This window comes from Aotus nancymaae, unplaced genomic scaffold, assembly GCF_030222135.1.
Source record: "Aotus nancymaae isolate 86718 unplaced genomic scaffold, 86718_ANA_hifiasm-v0.15.2.pri h1tg000044l, whole genome shotgun sequence".
NCBI lineage: Eukaryota > Metazoa > Chordata > Mammalia > Primates > Aotidae > Aotus > Aotus nancymaae.
Window position 1 is genome coordinate 969,928 of NW_026988458.1, and position 23,531 is coordinate 993,458.

Below are 23,531 nucleotides of genomic sequence, written 5' to 3' on the forward strand. Positions count from 1 at the left end.
GAAAGAGTCAACCAAATTCATTTCTGGAACACTCCCAGAGCAGAGGCCAGGCGGGCTGCAAAAGCGTATGGAAAGCTCCCTACCCTGGAGCTTGGGTGAACCTTGAGGACACATGCTAAGTGAGATTAGCCAGACACAGAAGGACAGATTGCATAGGATGCCACTTACCTAAGGGTGACAAGAAGGAAGAGGCTTAGGCACAAATTACGATTTAAAGAGCTGGTGTGAGCCAAGGTGAGGACAGCTACCTGGGAGACTCTCACCCAAGCAGCCTTGGATATGAGCCCCATTAGGCCTTCGTTACAAGCAGGATTTTAAAGGCAAGGAGGGGAACAGGGAGTGGCTGGTACAAAGTTGTTGTTCAGGAATTCTTGTTGGTTTACAGAAATAACTTTGCTACGTTCAGCTGCAGGGTGTGGGTTGTCGCGTGGGGGCGGCATTGTTAGGTTAATTCACAGCTAGCAAGTTCCAAGACAGGAACACACAGCTCAGTACATGGGAGGGTGTTGACTCCAGTTGGTACCAGACAGGTCCCGATCCAGACCCCAGAGAGGGTTCATGGATCTCACGCAAGAAAGGATTCAGGGCGAGTCCACAGAGTAAAGTGAAAGCAAGTTTATTAAGAAAGTAAAGGACACTTGGGGAGGCCGGGCGGGTGGATCACGAGGTCAAGAGATCGAGACCACCCTGGTCAACATGGTGAAACCCCGTCTCTATTAAAAATACAAGAAATCAGCTGGGCATGGTGGCGCGTGCCTGTAATCCCAGCTACTCGGGAGGCTGAGGCAGGAGAATTGCCTGAACCCAGGAGGCGGAGGTTGCAGTGAGCGGAGATCGCGCCATTGCACTCCAGCCTGGGTAACAAGAGCGAAACTCCGTCTCAAAAAGAAAAAAGGAAAGAAAGAAAGTGAAGGAACAGAGAATGGCTGCTCCGTAGCAGAGCATCCCCGACGGCTGCTGGCTGCCTGTTTCTGTGGCGATCTCTTGACGATATGCTAAACAAGGTTTGGGTTATTCACGCCTCCCGTTTTTAGACCACACAGGGTGACTTCCTGACATTGCCGTGGCGTCTGTAAACTGTCATGGCGCTGGTGGGCGTGTAGTGGAGGATGACCTGAGGTCAGTGCTGTGCCACTTTGGTTTGGGTGGCTTTCAGCTGCTTCTGTACTGCAAGCTGTTTGATCACCACGGTCTCTATGGCCTGTATCTTGTGCCTCCTATCTCAGCCTGTGGCTTAGAACGCCTTGACCGTCTGGGAATCCAGCCCAGAAGGTTTCAGCCCCACTTTACCTACCTTCTACTCAAGATGGGGTTGCTCTGGTTCAAATGCGTCTGACATTCCCTCCTTCCCTTTTATAAGAGAGCCCTTAATCCTAAGAGTTGCAGAGGGACCAAGATCCATCTTCTGTAACTTCTTCAGGTTGAATAGGGCGCGATGATACTCCTGCCTTCTAGGGTCTCTTGTGTTCAGCGTAGACAGGAGCTCGGTCAGAAAGTGTCGGTATGGGAGGGCCATTCATAACTCTTGAATTCCAACAGAAGGTGTCATCTGCATGGTTAGTAAGTGTTCAGTTTACGAAAACATTGAGCAAGCTTATTCTGCACACGTACAACAGCAGTGTACTCCACGAGAGTGAAGCAGACCAAGTGAAAGCACTCCAAGTGAACAAATTAGAACACTTTCCATCAACCGGGCAGTTGCTGGGCCCGAGATGATACGCGGTTGCTAGCCGATTCCGGTGTGCCCAGAATTAGAATATTGATTCAGGTGTTTACACTGCCCATCCCTTTTATTTCTCCTGAGCAGCAGTCAGAGTTCACTGGTTGGTTCACAGGAATAAGCAGCGTTAGCCTAAATTGCAGAAACAAATGTAAAAACAACTGATGACACTAGAATTTAATAGCAAATTTACAATAGCTCCTGAAACAGAGCATTTCTCCAGTTTCCCGTTTGTACTCTAGACAAATCATAGTAACACCGATTGGCTTTGTTATACTTGGCCTGATTATCTGTATAAAGGATATTTTTCACATAGGCTGTTTTTAAATTGGCTTTGATGGAACTCTGTTCCATAGAGGGAGTCTTAGATAAGACTTTTTTAGAGCTGAGCCCTGCCATGGGTTTGAACCCTCAGATACCTATTAGCTGAGTAAATTTCTCTCCTCTTGAGGTTCCAAGATAACTTGGGGGTCCTGGGCCTGTTAGAAAGTGACATTCTGTCCTTACCACCGGTCAGGAACCCTGTCCAGGGACTGTGGAGAGAAGGTGTTAGGTCAGGTTTCCCAAGGGGCTTTGTTGGCTCCGTAAGTCAAGCTGAGTTCCTTAAGGAAAACTCATCATTCCAGTCAAAGCCTTGGTAAAATAAGCATTTTCTCCAATTGTATCCTGTTACAAAAGAAAACAGATTTTTATCTCACTTATGCAAATAACTATGTTGCCATAAATTAAAAATAGTTACAACTAGTTTCCAAATTTCGTTCACATGAGTAAACTTTACTCACTTGTTAAATCCTGTAAATAGCTCAAAAGTTTCCTTGATTCTGGAAGAAACAAAATATATCAGTGATGTTTTAAGCAAAGAGTTAAAAAATTTGCTTCTGACTTCTATTAGTTTAGTCCACGCGGTTAACTTCTGTTTGATATTCATGAACATTTCAGCTCTCCGTGAAAGTCTCAGTGTTTTTTCCTCCATTCTGATGTCACAGTCACAAAAGTTATCAGAAACCTGCACTCAAGACAGCTGTCCAGTCCTGTAGCTGATTATAAACCACCTTCTAAAGAGGGCCGAACGAGGCAGCAATGTTTGTGGGTGACAGAACGTCTTAGGACAGCCACTATGAAAGCCACAGTTGATAAGGAAATTTGGTTACTTCTGTGGCATACAAAATTTTATATAACAATTATATCCATTAATAACATACATTAAGTTATATGAGAATTATAGGAGTTTTAAAAGTAATTTTGGAACGCATACCAATAATACATTTATACAAATACAGCGCAAAGAAAATCAAACACGATTTTATATTTCACAATGCTTCCTTCTTGTACCAAACAAGCCAGATGTCACTGTTACCTTAGTGCCTCCAGCCTTGTCTAGAATCTAATGCTCCAAAGTAGGGAAATTGAACAATTTTCAAGAGTCAAAGAAGCAGTTTATGATCTTAAAGCATTTAGCAAGCTTAATATCTGACCTCCATAATTTAGACCAAATGTTTACATTTTTTAAGCTATTTTTATTTTACCATTAATCTTTAAAACTGCCTTTATTTTCCAAAGATTACTTAAGTCACATGAACTAAAAGGCATTTTTTAAATTTTTCGATAAAGTATCTGATTTAAGCTCTTACTGTTATTAAACCAATTAATCAAAGCCTTTATATGAACATCACACACATAACACGTATAAATAAAGACAGAAGATAAATAACTCATTCCCTAAGCCAGGAATTGAACCCTGAACCCAAGCCACCATTGTGAAAAGAGAAAGCACGGCCACATGCTTGATGGTTACAAGGTTAAGCTCCCAAGGAGATACATGACAGGAAGGAAATCTCATCCCATTTTTTTCAGGGACCTACAGCAAAGTTTATAACTGACCAGGTTGCCGGGCCACCTTGAACACTAGGCTTATGAACTGACCAGGTTGCTGGGCCACCTTGAACAGTAGGCTCATGAACTGACCAGGTTGATGGGCCACCTTGAACACTAGGCTCATGAACTGACCAGGTTGATGGGCCACCTTGAACACTAGGCTTATGAACTGACCAGGTTGATGGGCCGCCTTGAACTGTAGGCTTATGAACTGACCAGGTTGATGGGCCACCTTGAACACTAGGCTCATGAACTGACCAGGTTGATGGGCCACCTTGAACACTAGGCTTATGAACTGACCAGGTTGCTGGGCCACCTTGAACAGTAGGCTTATGAACTGACCAGGTTGATGGGCCACCTTGAACACTAGGCTCATGAACTGACCAGGTTGATGGGCCACCTTGAACACTAGGCTTATGAACTGACCAGGTTGATGGGCCACCTTGAACACTAGGCTTATGAACTGACCAGGTTGATGGGCCACCTTGAACACTAGGCTTATGAACTGACCAGGCTGATGGGCCACCTTGAACAGTAGGCTTACGAACTGACCAGGTTGCTGGGCCACCTTGAACACTAGGCTTATGAACTGACCAGGTTGCTGGGCCACCTTGAACAGTAGGCTTATGAACTGACCAGGTTGATGGGCCACCTTGAACACTAGGCTCATGAACTGACCAGGTTGCCGGGCCACCTTGAACACTAGGCTTATGGGGCCCTAATCCTGCTTCCATGCTGAGGTGCCCGTCTTTATGACAGAACAATAGAGAAAGACACACAAAGCTCACCAGATTCACTGTTAAGCCTCAAAAATCCTTTTCCACTAATCGAAACTTTACAGAGGAGCTAAACAGTGATATGATTCATTCAGTCATTTTACACACAGAGTGACAGAGGCATTGCCTGAGGCAGGGTAGGGAAGGCAAGGTGTCGTTACAGAAACACTGAAAAGTTCAGGCAGCTGCTTGTCAGTAGTGAAGGGACCTTTTCCAGCAGTCTCATCAGCTCTCAGGTTTCCCCTTTGGTGGAGGAAAAAGCTCCCCATGTCCCACAATCCTGTACATGTCTAATCCTGTCACCCACAGGTGTCAGCAAAGAGTACAAGGCAGATTATCCCAAAGAGAATAGCAGTTAACATCCGGTAGTGCCAAACCCATTCTCAGCCAGGAGGGACTTTACAGAGAGGGGCTGCTAACCCTCCTAAGTTGGGCCTCAGACCCAAGGTCGGTCATCCTTGCCTTTTATTGAGTGGAACCTTTTTTTTTTTTTTTTTGAGATGGAGTTTCGCTCTTGTTACCCAGACTGGAGTGCAATGGCGCGATCTCGGCTCACCGCAACCTCCGCCTCCTGGGTTCAGGCAATTCTCCTGCCTCAGCCTCCCGAGTAGCTGGGACTACAGGCACGCGCCACCATGCCCAGCTAATTTTTTGTATTTTAGTAGAGACGGGGTTTCACCATGTTGACCAGGATGGTCTCGATCTCTTGACCTCGTGATCCACCCGCCTCAGCCTCCCAAAGTGCTGGGATTACAGGCGTGAGCCACCGCGCCCGGCCTGAGTGGAACCTTTAACACTCTTTTATCTTAGGAGAGACTCAAACTCCTCTAAACTGCGCCGGAAGTCAGCCAGTTGGTGTGCACAGATGATACTCCTTTGGGTCAGGAGCTCTCTGCAGTATTGTCCCTTCCATGGTTCGCCAGAAAGACGTTAGCAGGAGTCATCAGGATCATGGTGGACGGGAGGCGGGACTACCTGCAGCTGCGCTCGGACAGACAGAGCAGAGTGGAGGCTCGAATCATGAACGTTTGCTCCAGGACGACTGTGGGAACTCATCAGGAAAGCCAGGAGAACCCACAGGCCCTCTGAAGGAAGCAGTCAGCCCCTGCGGGACTCAGGAGACACCTCAAGTACTGTGAGTGCCAAATGGGAGCGGGAAAGGGAGATCGCCCACCCCAGAACACACACCCTCACAGGGGAGCGTGAAGGTGTCGATCAGGGTGAAGATTCTAACCTTGCCTAGAGCTGAGTGAAATACAGGGGTAGAGGAAGCAGCAGGAAAAGCCCTGCGGGCTCCCTGGGTCCCCTAGGAAGTCACTTCTGCCCTGCCTCACATGGGTCCTTGGGAGGGGCTGACAGAGGTACTGGGAAGAGGCCGCAGGGAGAAGGAAACCTCAGCTGAACTTTGTAACAATTTGAGCCAAACAGAAGCCTCCTGGCCAGAACTCGGGGGAGGGTGTGAATCCGGTGTGCAGACTCCACAGGTGGGAAGCATGAGAGCCCTCATTGCTTTCGCTGCTGTGAGGCGGGTGGCCTGGGCGAGTTCTCACCCTGCTCGCCCACTGTCTAGAAACAGACTTGGTGCTATTGTGGGGGGCACAGTGGGAGTGAGGTTGGCCTTCTGGGTTTTGTGAGGCCTGCGACTGCCAGCTTTCCCCCACTTCCCTGACAACCTGCATGACACAGCAGAGGCAGCCATAATTCTCCTGGGAACATAACTCCATTGACCTGGGAATTATGCCACACCAAGACCGGCCCAAGGAGAGTCTGGGCTCAGACACGCCTAGCCCTGCCCCCATGTAATGGTCCTTCCTACCCACCCTGGTAGCTGAAGACAAAGGGCATATACTCTTGGGACTTCTAGGGCCCTGTCCACCACCTGTTCTACAGGTATTCAGTGGGCCCCGCCCACTAGCACAGCGCCTGCCGGGAGGTGGAGGCCATCCAGCACAAAAATAGTGCATTAAACCACCAAAGCTAAGAATGCTCACAGAGTCCATCTGGGCACCCCCCCGCCTTGCACCAGAGCAGGTGCTGGTGTCCATGGCTGACAAACTCACAGACAGTTCACATCACAGCATTCCTTGCAGACAACCCCCAGTACCAGCCCAGAGCCTGGTTGACCTGCTGGGTGAGTAGATCCAGAAGAGAGAGAACAATCACTACAGCTTGGCTCTCAGGAAGCCATGTCCTTAAGGACACGGGGAGAGCACTACATCAAGGGAACACCCCGTGGGAGAAAGGAATGTGAACAGCAGCCTTGAGCCCTAGACCTTCCCTCTGGCAGCGCCTACCCAAAGGAGACGGAACCAGAAAACCAACTCTGGTAACATGACAAAACGAGCTCTTTAACACCTCCAAAAAAATCACACTAGCTCACCAGCAATGGATCTAAAGCAGGAAGAAATCCCTGGTTTACCTGATAAAGAATTCACATGGTTACTTATTAAGCTAATCAGGGAGGCACCAGAGAAAGGCAAAGCCCAATCTAAGGAAATAAACAAAATGAAACAAGAAGTAAAGGGAGACATAGTCAATGAAATAGATGGCATCAAGCAAACACAGGGCCAGGAGCAGTGGCTCTTGCCTGTAATCCCAGCACTGTGGGAGGCTGAGGCAGATGGATCACTTGAGGTCAGGAGTTCGAGACCAGACTGGCCAAACTGGTGAAACCCGTCTCTACTAAAAATATAAAAATTAGCTGGGCATGGTGGCAGGCGCCTATAATCCCAGCTACTCAGGAGACTGAAGCAGGAGAATCACTCGAACCCGGGAGGCGGTGGTTGCAGTGAGCCGAGATTGCACCACTGCATTCTAGCCTGGGTGACAGAGTGAGACTCCGTCTCAAAAAAAAAAAAAAAAAAGAAAAAGAAAAAAGAAATAAAAGAAAAAACTATCAAAACTTCAGGAAACAACAGATGCACTTATAAAAATGCAAAATGCTCCGGAAAGTGTCAGCAATAGAATCAAACAAGCAGAGAAAGAACTTCAGAGCTTGAAGACAAGGTCTTCAAATTAACACAATCCAGAAAGAATAAGAAAATATGAACAAAGCCTCCAAGAAGTCTGGGATTATGTTAAATGACCAAACCTAAGAAGAACTGGTGCTCCTGAGGAAGAAGAGAAATCTAAAAGTTTGGAAAACGTATTTGGAGGAATAATCAAGGAGAACTTGCCGGCCTCGTTAGAGACCCAGACGTCCAAACACAAGAAGCTCAAAGAACACCTGGGAAATTCATTGCAAAAAGGTCATCACCTAAGCACGTCCTCATCAGCTTATCCAAAGTTAAGACAAAGAATCTTAAGAGCTGTGAGGCCAAAGCACCAGGTAACCGATACAGAAAAAGCAGGTTAACAGCAGATTTCTCAGCAGAAACCCTAAAAGCAAGAAGAGACTGAGGCGCTCTCTTCAGCCTCAAACGAGACAATTATCAGTGGAAGAGTTTTGTATCCAGTGAAACTAAGCTTCCTAAATGAAGGAAAGATACAGACTTTTTCAGACAAATGCTAAGAGAATTAGTACCACTCCACCACTACAAGAACTGCTAAAAGGAACTCTAAATCTTGAGACAGACCCTGGAAACACATCAAAACAGATCTTCTTTAAAGCATAAATCTCACAGGACTTACGAAACAAAAATACAATTTTTTTTAAAAAAAAAACACAATAACCACCAAGATATATAGGCAACAAATAGCATGATGAGTAGAATGGTACCTCACATCTCAATACTAACATTCAATATAAATGGTCTAAATGCTCCACTTAAAAGATACAGAACTGGCCAGGCAGGGTGACTCACACCTGTAATCCCAGGACTTTGGGAGGTCGAGGCGGTAGATCACGAGGTCAGGAGTTCAAGACCAGCCTGGCCAACATGGTGAAACCCCGTCTCTACTAAAAATACAAAAATCAGCTGGGCATGGTGGTGGGTGCCTGTAATCCCAGCTTCTCCGGAGGCTGAGGTGGGAGAATCATTTGAACCCAGGAGGCAGAGGTTGCAGTGAGCCAAGATTGTGCCATTGCACTCCAGCCTGGGCAACCGAGCAAGACTCTGTCTCAAAAAAAAAAAAAAAGGGATACAGAATTGCAGAATGGAGAAGAACTCACCAACCAACCATCTGCCGCCTCAAGAGACTCATCTAATACATAAGAACTCACATAAACTTAAGGTAACAGGGTGGAAAAAGACATTCCATGCAAATAGACATCAAAAGTGAGCAGGAGTAGCTATTTCTTATGTCAGACAAAGCAAACTTTAAAGCAACAGCAGTTAAAAGAGACAAAGAGGGGCCGGGCGCGGTGGCTCAAGCCTGTAATCCCAGCACTTTGGGAGGCCGAGGCGGGTGGATCACGAGGTCAAGAGATCGAGACCATCCTGGTCAACATGGTGAAACCCCGTCTCTACTAATACAAAAAATTAGCTGGGCACGGTGGCGCGTGCCTGTAATCCCAGCTACTCAGGAGGCTGAGGCAGGAGAATTGCCTGAACCCAGGAGGCGGAGGTTGCGGTGAGCCGAGATCGCGCCATTGCGCTCCAGTCTGGGTATCAAGAGCGAAACTCCGTCTCAAAAAAAAAAAAAAAAAAAAAAAAAGAGACAAAGAGGGACATTATATAATGATAAAAGACCTTGTCCAACAGGAAAATACCACAGTCCTAAATATATATGCACCTAACACTGGAGTGGCCAAGTTCATCCAACTGTGAGTAGTAGACTGAAGAAATGAGATACACACAGCAACACAGTAATAGTGGGTGACCTCATGCTCCACTGACAGCTCTAGATGGGTCATCAAGATAGTCAACGAAGAGACGATTTAACGTATTTAAACTATACCCTGGAACAAATGGACTTAACAAATGTATACAGAACATTCTACCTGACAACCACAGAATATACCTTCTATTCAACAGCACATGGAACTTTCTTCAAGATAGACCATATGGTAGGCCACAAAATTAGCCTCAATAAATTTAAGAAAACTGAAATAATTATGGCTGGGTGCAGTGGCTCACGCCTGTAATCCCAGCACTTTGTGAGGCCAAGGTGGGCAGATCACGAAGTCAAGAGTCCGAGACCAGCCTGGCCAACACGGTGAAACCCCGTCTCTACTAAAAATACAAAAATTAGCCAGGCGTGGTGGTATGCACCTGTAATCCCAGCTACTAGGGAGGCTGAGGCAGGAAAATCGCTTGAACCCAGGAGGCAGAGGTTGCAGCGAGCTGAGACCACTCCATTGCACTTCAGCCTGGGCGACAGAGCAAGAGTTGGTCTCAAAAAAAAAAAAAATTCTTCAAACTGAATGACAATAGTGACACAACCTATCAAAACCTCTGGGATACAGCAAAGATGGTGCTAAGAGGAAACTTCATAGCCCTGAATGCCTACATCAAAAAGTCTGAAAGAGCACAAACAGTCTAAGGTCACACTTCGAGAAGCTAGAGAACCAAGAACAAACCAAACCCAAACCCAGCAGAAGAAAGGAAATAACTGAGCTCAGAGCAGAACTAAATGAAATTGAAACACACACACGAAAATACAAAAGATAAATAAAAGCTGATTCTTTGAAAAGATAAAACTGATAGACCATTAGCAAGATTAACCAAGAAAAGAAGAGAGAAAATCCAAATAAGAAAAATTAGAAGCGAAACGAGAGATGTTACAGCTGACACCACAGAAACACAAAACGTCATTCAAGGCTACTATGAACACCTTTTGCACATAAACTATAAAACTTAGAGAAGATGGACAAATCCCTGGAAGAATACCACCCTCCTAGCTTAAATCAGGAAGAACTAGATACCCTGAACAGACCAATAACAAGCAGCGAGATTGAAATGATAATTTAAAAACTACCAACAAAAGTCAGGTGCGATGGCTCATGCCTGTAATTCCGACACTTTGGGAGGCTGAGGTGGGTGGATCACAAGGTTAGGAGTTCAAGACCAGCCTGGCCAAGATGGTGTAACTCCGTCTCTACTAAAAATACAAAAATTAGCCGGATGTGGTGGTGGGCCCTGTAATCCCAGCTACTTGGGAGGCTGAGGCAGAGAATTGCTTGAACCCAGGACGGGGAGGTTGCAGTGAGCTGAGATCACGCCACTGCACTCCAGCCTGGGTGACAGAGCGAGACTCCATCTCAAAAAAACAAAAAATTACCAACAAAAAAATGGCCAGGACCAGATGGATTCACAGCAGAATTCTACCAGACATTCAAAAAAGAATTGGTACCAATCCTATTGACACTATTCCACAAGACAGAGAAAGTGGGAACACTCCCTAAATCATTCTATGAAGCCAGTATCACCCTAATACCAAAACCATGAAAGAACATAGCCAAAAAAGAAAACTACAGACCCGTATCTCTGCTGAACATAGATGCAAAAATCCTAACAAAATGCTAGCTAAACAAATGTAACGACATATCGAAAGGTTATTTATTCCCTCATGATCAAGTGGGTTTCATACCAGGGATGCAGGGATGGTTGAACACATGCAAATCAGTACGTGTGAGACACCACATAAACAGAATTAAAAACAAAATCACGTGATCATCTCGATAGATGCAGAAAAAGCATTCAACGAAATCCAGCGTCCTTTATGATTAAAACTCTCAGCAAAATCGGCACACAAGGGACGTACCTGAATGTAATAAAAGCCATCTGTGACAGACGCACAGCCAACATAACACCGAATGGGGAAAAGTTGAAAGCATTCCCTCTGAGAACTGGAACAAGACAAGGAGGCCCGTTCTCACCACTCTCAACATAGGACTGGAAGTCCCAGCCAGAGCAGTCAGACAAGAGAAAGAATGAGAGGGCATGCCAAGGGGTAAAGAGGAAGTCCAACTGTGGCCGTTGGCTGATAGGATTGTTTACCTAGAAAACCCTAAAGACTCCTCCACAAAGCTCCTAGAACTGATAAAGGAATTCAGCAAAGTTTCCGGGTACAAAATTAATGTACACAAATCATTAGCTCTTTTATACACAACAGTGACCAAGCAGAGAATCAGATCTAGAACTCAACCTCTTTTCCAATAGCTGGAAACAAACAAAAACGTAGGAATATACCTAACCAAGAAGGTGAAACACCTCTACGAGGAAAACTACAAAATGCTGCTGAAAGGAAACGTCGACGACACAAACAAATGGAAACACATCCCATGCTCCTGGCTGGGTAGAATCAGTGTTGTGAAAATGACCAGACTGCCAAAAGCAATCTACAAATTCAACGCAATTCCTATCAAAATGCCACCGTTATTCTTCAGAGAATTAGACAGACAATCCTAAAATTCATATGGAACTAAAAAACAGCCCTCATAGCCAAAGCAAGGCTAAGAAAAAGGAACAAATCTGGAGGCATCACATTACCTGATTTCAAGCTGTACTGTAAGGCCATACTTAACCAAAACAGCGTGGTACCAGCATAAAAATCGGCACATAGAGCAATGAATCAGAATAGAGAACCCAGAAATAACCCACATCGTTGCAGCCAACCTATCTTCAGCAAAGCAAACAAAAACACACAGTGGGGAAAGGACACCTTGATGATTGGAAGCCACATGTAGGAGAATGAAGCGGGTCCTCGTCTCTCGCCTCATCCAAAAATCAACCGAGTGGATCACGGACTTAAATCTAAGACCTGAAACTATAAAAAGTCTGGAAGACAACATTGGAAAAATCCTTCTAGACATTGGCTTAGGCACGGATTTCATGAGCAAGAACCTAAGAGCAAATGCAATAAAAACAAAGATAAATAGCTGGGACCTAATTAAACTAAAGAGCTTTGCACGGGAAAAGGAACAGTCAGCAGAGTAAACAGACAACCCAGAAAGTGGGAAAAAATCTTCACAATCTATACATCTGACTAATATCCAGAATCTATAGCAAACGCAAATAAATTAGCAAGAAAAAAAATCCCATCAAAGAATGGGCTAAGGACGTGAATAGACAGTTACGAAAAGAAGATACACAAACGTCCAGCAGACACACGGAAAAATGCCCGACATCACTAACGATCAGGGAAATGCGAATCAAAACCACAGTGTCATGTCACCTCATTCCTGCAAGAATAGCCATAATAAAAAAATCAAAAACAAGGAGAAGTTGGCATGGATGCGTTGAACGGGGAACACTTCTCCACTGCTGGCGGGGATGTCAACTAGCACAACCACTGTGCACAACAGTGTAGAGATTCCTTAGGGGACTGAAAGGAGGACTGCTGCCTGGTCCAGCCATCCCACTGCTGGGCTTCCACCCAGAGGAAAAGATGCTTGCACAAGTGTGTTTATAGCAGCACAGTGTGCAGATGCAAACACGTGGGACCAACCCGAATGCCCATCAATTAATGATAAAGAAACTGTGAAATATATATATGCATATATCTACATGATAGAATACTACTCGGCCATAAAAAGGAATGAATTAATGGCATCCACAGCGACCTGGATGGAATTGGAGACCATCATTCTAAGTGCAGTAACTCAGGAGTGGAAAACCAAGCATTGTATGTTCTCACTCACAAGTGGGAGCTGAGCTATGAGGATGCAAAGGCATAAGAATGACACAGTGGACTTCGGGGACTCAGGCAGGAAGGATGGAAGGGGGCGAGGGATAAAATACCACACATTGGGTGCAGTGTATGCTGCTTGAGTGATGGGTGCACCAAAATCTCACAAATCCCCACTGAAGAACTTATGCCTGGGTGCGGTGGCTCATGCCTGTAATCCCAGCACTTTGGAAGGCCGAGGTGGGCAAATCACAAGGTCAGGAGTCTGAGACCAGCCTGGCCAACATGGTGAAACCCTGTCTCTTCTAAAAATACAAAAAATTAGCTGGGCATAGTGGCAGGTGCCTATAATGCCAGCTACTCGGGAGACCGAGGCAGGAGAATCGCCTGAACCAAGGAGGCAGAGATTACAGTGAGCTGAGATCATGCCACTGCACTCCAGCCTGGGCAACAGAGTGAGACTTCATTTAAAAACAAAAAACAAAAAAACCTTACTCACATAACCAAACACTACCTGTTCCCCAATAACCTATGGAAATAAAAAAATTTAATTTAAAAAAGTAATTAATTTAAAAAGAACATGTAAGAAGAGCATATCCTAAGATGTTAATAGTACTCTATAGGTGGTGAAAATATACTCTTTATCTGCATTTTCAAATATGTTTTATTTTATTTTGTTTTTGAGACAGTCTCACTCTGTCCTCCAGGCTGGAGTGCAGGGGCACGATCTCAGCTCACTGCAACCTCTGCCTCCTGGGTTCAAGTGATTCTTATGCCTCAGCCTCCCAAGTAGCCGGGACTACAGGCGCGTGCCACGATGCTGGGCTAATTTTTATATTCTTAGTAGAGACAGGGTTTCACCATGTTGGCCAGGCTGGTCTTGAACTCTCAATACCAGGCGATCCACCTGCCTCAGCCTCCCAAAGCGCTGGGATTATAGGTATGAGCCACCGCACCTGGCCACATTTTCAAATTTTTTACAATAATCATGTGTTGGCTTTGTAAATTTTAAAAAGCAATAAACATTTTTAAATGAAAAAGAAAGAAAGACGTTACTGGACCCTACCACTTACCCAAAGTTAGCCTTTGCAGGGTTTCCCCACTATTGTCCCTTCTGTGGCTGCCAGAAAGGTGGTACCAGACAGGGGTCCTGATCCAGACACCCAGAGAGCGTTCTTGGATCTCCTGCAAGAAAGAATTCGGGGAAGTCCATAAAGTAAAAGCAAGTTTATTAAGAAAGTAGAGAAATAAAAATGGCTACTCCATAGGCAGAGCGGCCAAGGGCCGTGGTTGCCATTTTTATGATTATTTCTTGATGATATGCTAAACAAGGGGTGGATTATTCCTGCCTCCCCTTTGAGACCGTATAGAGTAGCTTTCTGATGTCGCCGTGGTATTTGTAAGCCGTCATGGCGCTGGTGGGCGTGCAGCAGCGAGGACGGCCAGAGGTCACGCTCATGGCCGTTTCGGTTTTGGTGGGTTTGGCCGCTTCTTTACTGCCCTCTGTTTTATCAGCAAGGTCTTCACCTGTGTCTTGTGCCCACCTCCTATCCGCTCCCATCCTGTGACTTGGAATGCCTTAACCCTCGGGGAATGCAGCCCGGTAGGTCTCAGCCTTTCACCCAGCTCCTATTCAGGATGCGTTGCTCTGGTTCAAATGCCTCTAACACAGTCCCATTTTAATGTTTCTCTGGGCCCGATCATTTGAAAGGATTTGCCTTCCTCAGATGAAAGTTCTTTTCTTTCCTCAGCACGGTCCTCAGAGGAGTGAAATCCCCTGAGACATAAAGGAGAAGGTGGGTGCCAGGTGCCGGGGGAGGGAGTGGGGAGTGCGTGATCAGCGGGTCCAGGGTTCACCTGGGAGGATGGAAAGTTCTGGAGAGGACGGCGGTCATGGCTGCAGTTGCTGCCTCCAAACTGCAAGCTTAAAATGGTTAAGAGGGTCAATTTTATGTTATGTGTATATTGCCAGATGTTAAAAAGGGCATAGGGACAGCACGCAGGCCTGGCTCTGATGGACAGGGAGGAGGCACGTCGGCTGGGTGAAGGGGAACTGCAGTGAGGGGCAGCTCCTGCCTGCAGGGAGGTGGCCGTTGATAAATGTCAACAGCCTCTAAAAATAAACACTCAACTCCTGGACTTTCGTCTCTCCAGGCTGCTTGTTTAATTATTCTTTCCTAAGTGGCTCCTGCAAACAAATCCCATGGTTATGATCACAGTTTTTTATAGTTATTTTATTAAATTTTGTTTTTAATGTACAAATAATAATTGCATTTTTTTTATTGATTTGGCTCCTTGGGGTCATTCTGAACAATTTGCTTTGGCGCTGCCCTAAGGACCTGGGAACGTTGTGTAACTAGCTTTACACACATTTGCACTACAAACTTCAGCATCTGCCGATCCCCGCCACTGACGGACTCGAGAACATCTTAGGATGCTTGTAGATCGTTCCAAATAAACGATCAAGCTTCTTATGCAGTGAGCTGAGATCACGCCATGTACTCCAACCTGGGTGGCAGAGCAAGACTCCGTATCAAAAAAAAAAAAAAAAAAAGAAGAAGCTAAAACTTTCAGAAGCCCGGAGTTGGCTGCTGGAGGACGGAGCCAAAACTGCTCCAGCTTTTCCTGGAAGCACATGTGGGGTCCCCTGAGACGTCCACTGGCCTGCATGCCACCACGGAATCGGCAGGGTTGGCACATTTTCTTAGTGAGAAACGCTCTAATGGAAGATGGAAACTGTGATGATGACAGAAATGGCATTGACCGGCCGGGCCTGGCCTGTGCCCTGCTTGGAACATTGATCATTTGACCTTGACATCAGCTTTCCGAAACACAGACTTGGGCACACACAAACATGCCCACGTTGGGCACAATGCCATCATTCTGTGTGGGGCGGGCTCTGATGAAATAGAACAAGCTGTCATTTATGAAGTGGAGCAGGTGAATTGCTCAAGGAAAGGGCATGAGGCTGGAAGCCACTGTTCTGGGAGTCTCCCTTTCCTAGCCGGGGCGCGAGACGCCACACAGGGCAGGGCCCGGAACCAGACGGGGGTCCTGATGGTCTGGGTATTTCTGCGAGGCTCCTTACGCCTTGGCAGGTTGAGGTTCGTGTTTAAATAGCTCACAAATATCATTTTGCTTCTACTTGCCATCATTCCCAAAATGCATTTAAGTTTCATTGAGCTGCAGGTGCGATAGGCCAGTCGACGTGCAGAGTCACACAAACATAGTTCCTGTGACTAAGAATTTACAGCCAGGGACGCGATGTTCGTCCAGAGGGCAATGTGCCAAAATCACGCGGCCGATCCTCAAGAGGAAAGCAGGCCCGGCAGAAAGCGAGGGAGCTTAGAATCTTTTCTTCTTTTTTTTTTAGATGGAGTCTTGCTTTGTCACCCAGGCTGGAGTGCAGTGGCATGATCTCAGCTCACTGCAACCTCCGCGTCCCAGGTTCAAGCGATTCTCCTGCCTCGGCCTCCCGAGTAGCTGGGATTACACGCATGCATTATCACGCCCAGCTAATTTTGTATTTTTAGTAGAGACGGGGTTTCACCATGTAGGCCAGGCTGGTCTCGAACTCCTGACCTCAGGTGATCCGCCTGCCTCAGCCTCCCAAAGTGCTGGTATAACAGGCATGATCCACCCCACCCAGCCAATTTGAATCTTTTCTGCATTTTTCCATTTTTGGAAATATTTCTTAATTCATGGTTTTCTTAAATTTTTGTTTGTATTCTTTGAGACAGGGTCCCTTTCTGTTGCCCAGGCTGGAGCGCAATGGTGTAATCACTGCTCATTGCAATCTCGACCTCCTGGGCTCCAGTGACCCTCCCACCTCAGCCTCCCATATAGCTGGTCCAAAGGCATGAGCCAACATGCCCAGCTTATTTTTTATTTTTAAATTTTTTGTAGGATGGGGTCTCGCTGTGTGGCCCAGGCTCGCCTTCAACTCTGTACCTCAAGTGATCCTCTCACCTCAGCCTCTCAAAGTGCGGGGATTACGGGTGTGAGCCACTGCACCTGACCCTAATTAATGTTCTTAAGAGGAAATTACATGGACTGTTTTATTATATAGTGGTAGTCATTTAGTAAACAAACATACTTGGAGTTTTTATATTTTAAAGATATTACAGCATCAAGATGAATTGGGTGCCGTGTGGAAGGAAGAACCATTAGAATTACAAACTCACGGGAGTGCTTTTGGCTTTAACATGATCACAGTGTTCTCTCAAGGACCCTGGAACCAGAGAGAATGCGCCAGGGCGACCATGATGGAGAGACCCCGAGGGCTGCCTGGAGGTGCCAGGCCACCCAGGACCTGGGAAGAGCACAGTGAGGAGCACGTTGTTCCACCCACAACGCTGGGGTGCTCTGTTGCACAGTGAATAACTGGAGCTGTCCCGGGAACTGGGGACTCGAAGATGGAGCTGTTACCAGAGTCCACATTCAGTCCAGAGAGGCGTGCAGGGAGACGGGCAGCCCCGGATGCTCTGTGCTCAGGCCCAAGGGCTGCAGGGCTGGCAGGCCCCTCTGCGGACCTTCTGGGAGGCTGGCGGGGGCTCTGGGGTACCTGCGGGTGGGTGTGCCTCAAGCTGGAGATGCCCACGGAGTGTGCAGGGGTCAGATCCTCAGGTCAGGCATCAGGCAGGAGTCCCCAGCCTCGTCTCTCCGGGGATCAATCTGCCACGGGTGTGATTAAATCAGTCAGTCCTGGGAGAAAACAGCCAGTCAGGGAGTACAAGGCACCTGTGTGACTGTAGCTGCTGTCCTGGGACCCCGGTGCAGTCCCCTCCAGGGGCTTCCAGCACCCACCCCCCATTCTCTTACGTGGCACATGAACGTCGGAGGATGCGGCCCCCGGGCTTCCCCATCCTCACACGGGAGCTAAGGAAGCACCCCGGTGGGCACCCGCATCCTGCCTGCTGGGTCCCACGGCAAATCCCCCCAGGCTTCCTCTGCGACAAGCATTTGCTGCCAGCGCTGAGTGGAGGCCAGCCAAGAATGCAGCTAAAGCAAAAAGTAGCTGCTGCTGTTTTTTTTTGAGACAAGACTTGCCCAGGCTGGAGTGCACTGGCGCAATTTCGGCTCACCGAAACCTCCGCCTCCTGGTCTCCCGGGTTCACGCAATTCTGCCTCGGCCTCCCGAGTAGCTGAGATTACAGGCATGCGCCACCATGCCCGGCTAGTTTTGTATTTTCAGTCGAGAGAATGAATTCCCACCGTCCAGCCCGGCCCTGCCGGTGGCCCCTTGTCACAGCAGCCCTGGGGTGCGGGCAGCACTGGACCTGTGGGCTCCACTGGGGAAGGGAGATGGGGGTGGGGAGCAGCCGGCAGCCCCCGCCAAGCTTCCTGCTCTGGCAGGACAATGATCTGCTGTCTCTCATTCTCGAAAAGCTTTTTTTTTTTGAGACAGAGTCTCGCTCTGTCATCCAGGCTGGAGTACAGTGGCATGATCTCAGCTCACTGCAACCTCTGCCTCCCAGGTTCAAGCAATTCTCCTGCCTCAGCCTCCTGAGTAGCTGGGACTACAGGCATGCGCCACCATGATCAGCTAATGTTTGTATTTTTAGTAGAGACAGGGTTTCACCACCTTGGCCAGGCTAGACTCGAACTCCTGACTTCAAGTGATCAACCCGCCTCAGCCTCCCAAAGTGCTGGGATTACAGGCGTGAACCGCCGGCGGCCTCAGTCTTGCAAAACTTCATTGCGGTTGTTATGCAATGCCCTATCGTCTTGCAACATCTCATAAAAATGTTCCTGTTGTCTACCAGGGAAGTCGCACCTGGGCATGGGTAGCACTCTTAACATTTTCTCCTAAACCAAGTCATGAGCTCCCTGCAATGCCCAGCACCCAGCACAACACCCGATGTTCAAAAATCTGTTGAAAGAACGAAGGAGGCAAAGCGACGGGAAGAGCCCGGCTTAAAAGCCGCCTCCAAGTCAGCCTCCGGCTTCCTAAGGAAGGCCCAGGCGGCCGGGAACTGCCCCACTCAGCCAGAGCTGTCAGCCTGCGCCTTACCAAGCTCACCCCCTGAACCCGCTTTCCTTCTTCAAAGGGCTTCTCGGACAGAACCCCCGGAAGAGTGGCCCTGAGGTGACTGTCCTTCAGGTGGGCCCCCTGCACTGGTGACCTCCTGAGCTTGGGACGGTCATGAATGGGGGCTGGGTCAACTTTATGGCTTTGATGGCCATAAAACCACCAGGGTTGCTGAGCATGGCTTAGTGGGCGCAGCCGGGAGTCACGTGCACTCCCTCACTCCCAAGGACAGACGAGAGCCTGCGGGCCCCAAGCGACGGTGCGGCTGAGGGAGAGGCCGACGGTCCCAGGCCCACGCGGTGTCTGGCCTTCCGCATGCAGCCTGGCCACAGCCTGCTTCTCCTGGACAGCCGCTCATCACCCTGTCCCGGAAGATCAGGTCCTTGCGCTCTGGCTCAGACCTCGAGCACAGTGCAGAGAAGGCGGGAGGCGCAGAGGGATGGCTCAGACCCGGCCTGCGCCTCTCGACCTGCAGATGAGGAACCCGGCGGACACCTCCCCATCGCCCCACCCCATCAGCTCTGTGCTGCTCCCCGCATGCAACCTGCTTGCTTTCAGGCAGGAGGCCCGTGGGTAGGGCAGGACAGGTGGTGCTAGGCTGGCAAAGTCCTACGACCCCAGCTCCCGAGGAGGGTAGCCCCTGGCCCCAGAAGCTGGACTCGCCGTGGCCTGGGCCTGTTGGCGCTGCCGTGGTCAAGGCAGCAGGGCCGGCCCCGGAAGGAGGAGGCATCGCTCCTTACCGTTTCAGGCAAATTATCGTGGAAATTTTCAAACAGACACAGACATCTCCTCGGTCATCTTCAAAGATTTTCATCATGTTGCTTTTTTTTGTTTTTAATCTACCCTCTCCTTTTTTTTCCTTTGGTGTTTTTTTTTTGTTTTGTTTTTTTTTTGTTGTTGTGTTTTGTTTTTGAGACAGGGTCTCACTCTTGCCCAGGCTGGAGGGCAGTGGTGATCTTCGCTCACTGCAACCTCCACCTCCTAAGCCGTTCTCCTGCCTCAGCCTCCCAAGTAGCCAGGATTACAGGCATGCACCACCATGCGCGGCTAATTTTTGTATTTTTAGTAGAGACGGGGTTTTACCACGTTGGCCAGGCTGGTCTCAAACTCCTAACCTCAAGTGATCTGCCTGCCTCGGCCTCCCAAAGTGCTGGGATTACCGGCGTGAGCCATCATGCCTGGTGTGCTGGAGTATTTTTAAAGCCAACTGCGGACTTCATATCCTTTTCCCATAAGTACTCTTCTCTTTTGTCAAATAGAAAACGAATCAGGGCCAGGCGCGGTGGCTGATGCCTATAACCCCAGTGCTTTGGGAGGCTGAGGCAGGACGATTGCTTGAGCCCAGAAATTTGAGGCCAGCTTAGTCAGCATAGCAAGACCCCTGTCTCTACAAAAACTAAAAAATTAGCCAGGTGTGGTGGCACATGCCTGTGGTCCTAGCTACTTGGGGGGCTGAGGTAGAAGGATCACTGGAGCCCGAGAGTTCCAGGCTGCAGTGAGCCAAGATCATACCGCTGCACTCCAGCCTGAGTGACAGAACAAGACCCTGTCACAAACCACCCCTCACCGAAGGAAAAAAAAAAAAAAAAAGCAAATCTGCCAGTTCATAAAAGCAGAACATAGAAGAGTGGTTGCCATAAATAAATAGTGTTTTTTAAATCTCGACTTGGTACTGTTTTTGAAAGGATGATTGCAAGTGTGTTAGACCTGTGATGTCTCGAGTCGGGCAGAAAGCGGTGTTCTTGTCTGGAGTGGAGCAGCATGGTGTGGGGAGGATGGGGGGAGCCCGCTGATCAGCAGCAGGTTCAAGAAAGCAGCGTCGGAAGCCCTGCTCCCGGGGGCCTGCTCAGGCTGAGGCTGGGCCCACGGTCAGGGCCCTGGACCGGCGCGTTTGGTTCCAGCGAGAGCAGCAGTTCAGCTCCTTATTTATGGGGCAAAAGTCAGGACTCTGGAGGGTGTGTCCAGCCTTGTCACAGTAAACAAGGGACATCTTCGTCACCTGGGTCTGGGGTTCTGAGCGGTTTCCAGAACACAAAGCGGGGACTTCCTAACCTTCCAGGATCACAGGACTCAGGTAAAGCACATCACTGTCAACTGTCATTAAAAACAACAACCACTGTTATATACAATTACGTATGTACGTATACACACGCCTCAGATTAGGGCTTGACGCTCCCTGAAATATTCACACGCCCTTTCCACCTATAATGTTGCCGGCCCCCATTTCTGTCTCCAGCTGGTCAGGTGTTCCATAGCCCGGCTGCGCAGTGCGGGGTCTCCTGCCAGCCGGCTGGAAATGCAGAGTCCCAGTCCCCAGCCAGCCCTGCGGCCCCAGGACCCGACATCCCCTGCAAGACCTGCCCTCCCCTCAGGGCTGGGGTCGCTGCACTGGGATTTACTGCAGTGAGATTTGGGCGACCCTCCCCATTCCCAGTTGCCGGTCTCCTGTAACAGGGCATTGTGTGTGGTCGCTCGACTGGCTTTGGGCTCCAGGACGGCCCGGGGCCTGGCAGGGTTTGGCACTCGCCATGGCTCCACGAAGATGCCCAGGCTGTTGACCGCTGCTGGTGGGTTCTGCCGCCGCCATCTTCGTCCTTCGGGACTAACACCCTGTTTCCTCAGGTCCTCCTGGCCTTGGTGATGCTAGACGTTCATTCCATCTTGATGGGCGCCCCAGAACTGAGGTACCCCTGAAGCCCTTCTAACTTCCAAAGGGCAGCAGCTTCTGCAGACGAGCAGGGGTCGGGCACCATGGCTCACACCTGTAATCCCAGAAATTTGGAGGCCGAGGCAGGTGGATCACCTGAGGTCGGGAGTTTGAGACCAGCCTAACCAACATGGAGAAACAAAATTAGCCGGGCACGGTGGTGCACACCTGTAGTCCCAGCTACTCAGGAGGCTGAAGCAGGAGAATCGCTTGAACCTGGGAGGCGGAGGTTGCGGTGAGCCGAGATTGCGCCATTGCACTCCAGCCTGGGTAACAAGCGCGAAACTCTGTCTCAAAAAAACGAAAAAAAGCAACAAGACAGCTGAATTCCTGAAGGGCGGAGGAGCACTGTGGGTGCAGAACCCTGAGGCCCCTCAGAGTGAAGGGGGCCTCCTGCAGGGGAGCTGGGTCCCCCGCGGTGATGATTCTGCGTCCCTGGACCGCAGGGTGAGCTGGCTCAGAGCTCCGGCGCCGCAGAGCGTCCCCAGGGAAGCGCTGTCCTGGGCCAGCTGTGGCTGCCATCACACTCAGGCTCAGGTGGGTGTGCCCCTGGCTTTTACATCATGGCTGACCCCGCTGGTGGCTTTGCAGAAAGGGAGTTTGTGTGAGGGTGCTCGGGCACCTGTCGGGTGCTTGGTGAATGGCGGCACCTGCGGACACCGTACCAGGTGGAAGCTGTTCAGGTGCGGGGTGGCCAGGCCTGTGCTGGAGCAGAAGGCCTTTCCAGCTGCCGCCATCTGTCTGCCCGCCCGCCTCTCTGTATCTCTCCTCTCCACTCTTCCTGGAGGGCGCCACCTTATCTGACTTGCTCCCACACTCTCCCTACATCTGGCCCAAAGATAGACTTGGTGGCGGTCCCGGCGTCACACTCAGGCTCCGGAGCCCACGGCCCCGGTCTTGCCTCCTGCCACGCTGCTTTCCACGGCAGTGGTGGGGAAGGGAGGTTAGAAGCCCATCTCCGTGGGCAGAGCGCAGGAATTAGGGAGAAGGGGGGCCCGAGGCTCCCAGGCCTAGGGTTGGAACAGCAGCTGGGTGGTGTGGGGCTGTTTGGGTGCAGGACCCCAGGTGCTGGGACGTGGGGAGGAGGACTGTGTCCGTCGCTCCAGAAAGGACGAGAGACGCAATGTAGGAAACGGGGTTCAGTCAGAACTGGAGAGGGGTTCAGGGAGTCACCGAGTAGGCAGCGAGGAGCCCAGACGGGGGTGGGAGACCCTGGGGGTTGGGGCCACCTGTCAGCCCTGGGTCGTGAGGGACCCGCATGCTGAGGGGCAGGCGGCCACGGCCCCGTCTCCCGGCTTAAGTCGTCCAAACATCCCGACGCGGTCAGAGCGCAGAGTGGGGCCGCGCGACCTTCAGAGGGACGCTGCGTGTTTGCAGCCGGTGCTGCGGGGCTGGGCTGCAGGCTCGCGTTCTCGGGACCAGCCGACCGGGAGCGGGAGGAAGCGTGTCGGGGCCCCGCTCCGCCCGCACTGACCCCCACGGTCTCGCAGGGGCGCCGGAGAAGCGTGAAGGGCAGAGGCGGGCGTCCCCACCCAGGGACCGGCCAGCTCCACGCGCGGCTTTCCGGGCTCCCGGGCGGCGCTCGATGGGAAGGTCCCGAGTGAGCTCCCCGAGGCCCTGACGGACGCAGCGGAGCGCGGAGCCGGCGATCGTGCCTCACCCGGCGAGGCCGGGCCGCTTCTCGCAGGAAAGTGCGTGTGAGTCCGGACGCGCCTCCTCCCGGGCCCGAATCCCCGGCGGCCTCCGGGACACCCCCTGTCGCACCCCCACCCGCTCCAGACCCTCGGGGGACCCAGGGCGAGGACGCCCCAAAACGTCACCTCTGAAGTCTCCCCTGGCCACGTCGCCAGAGCAAAATTCAAAACCGCAGTTTTGGCAAATTTCCGAGGCCCTCCCGGGCAGGAGAAGCAG

The 23,531-nt window shown here is 49.8% G+C and overlaps 1 long non-coding RNA gene across 1 annotated transcript; it reads right to left on the reverse strand.

The window, feature by feature from the left end:
* Positions 1-600: 600 nt before the first annotated feature.
* LOC105729762 (uncharacterized) lies at positions 601-14,583 on the reverse strand. The gene is made up of 4 exons (XR_001110297.2): positions 13,956-14,583; positions 2,503-2,541; positions 2,228-2,386; positions 601-1,852 (listed from the first exon to the last, which is right to left on the reverse strand). It is a non-coding gene; the product is annotated as an uncharacterized LOC105729762 (long non-coding RNA).
* Positions 14,584-23,531: the final 8,948 nt, after the last annotated feature.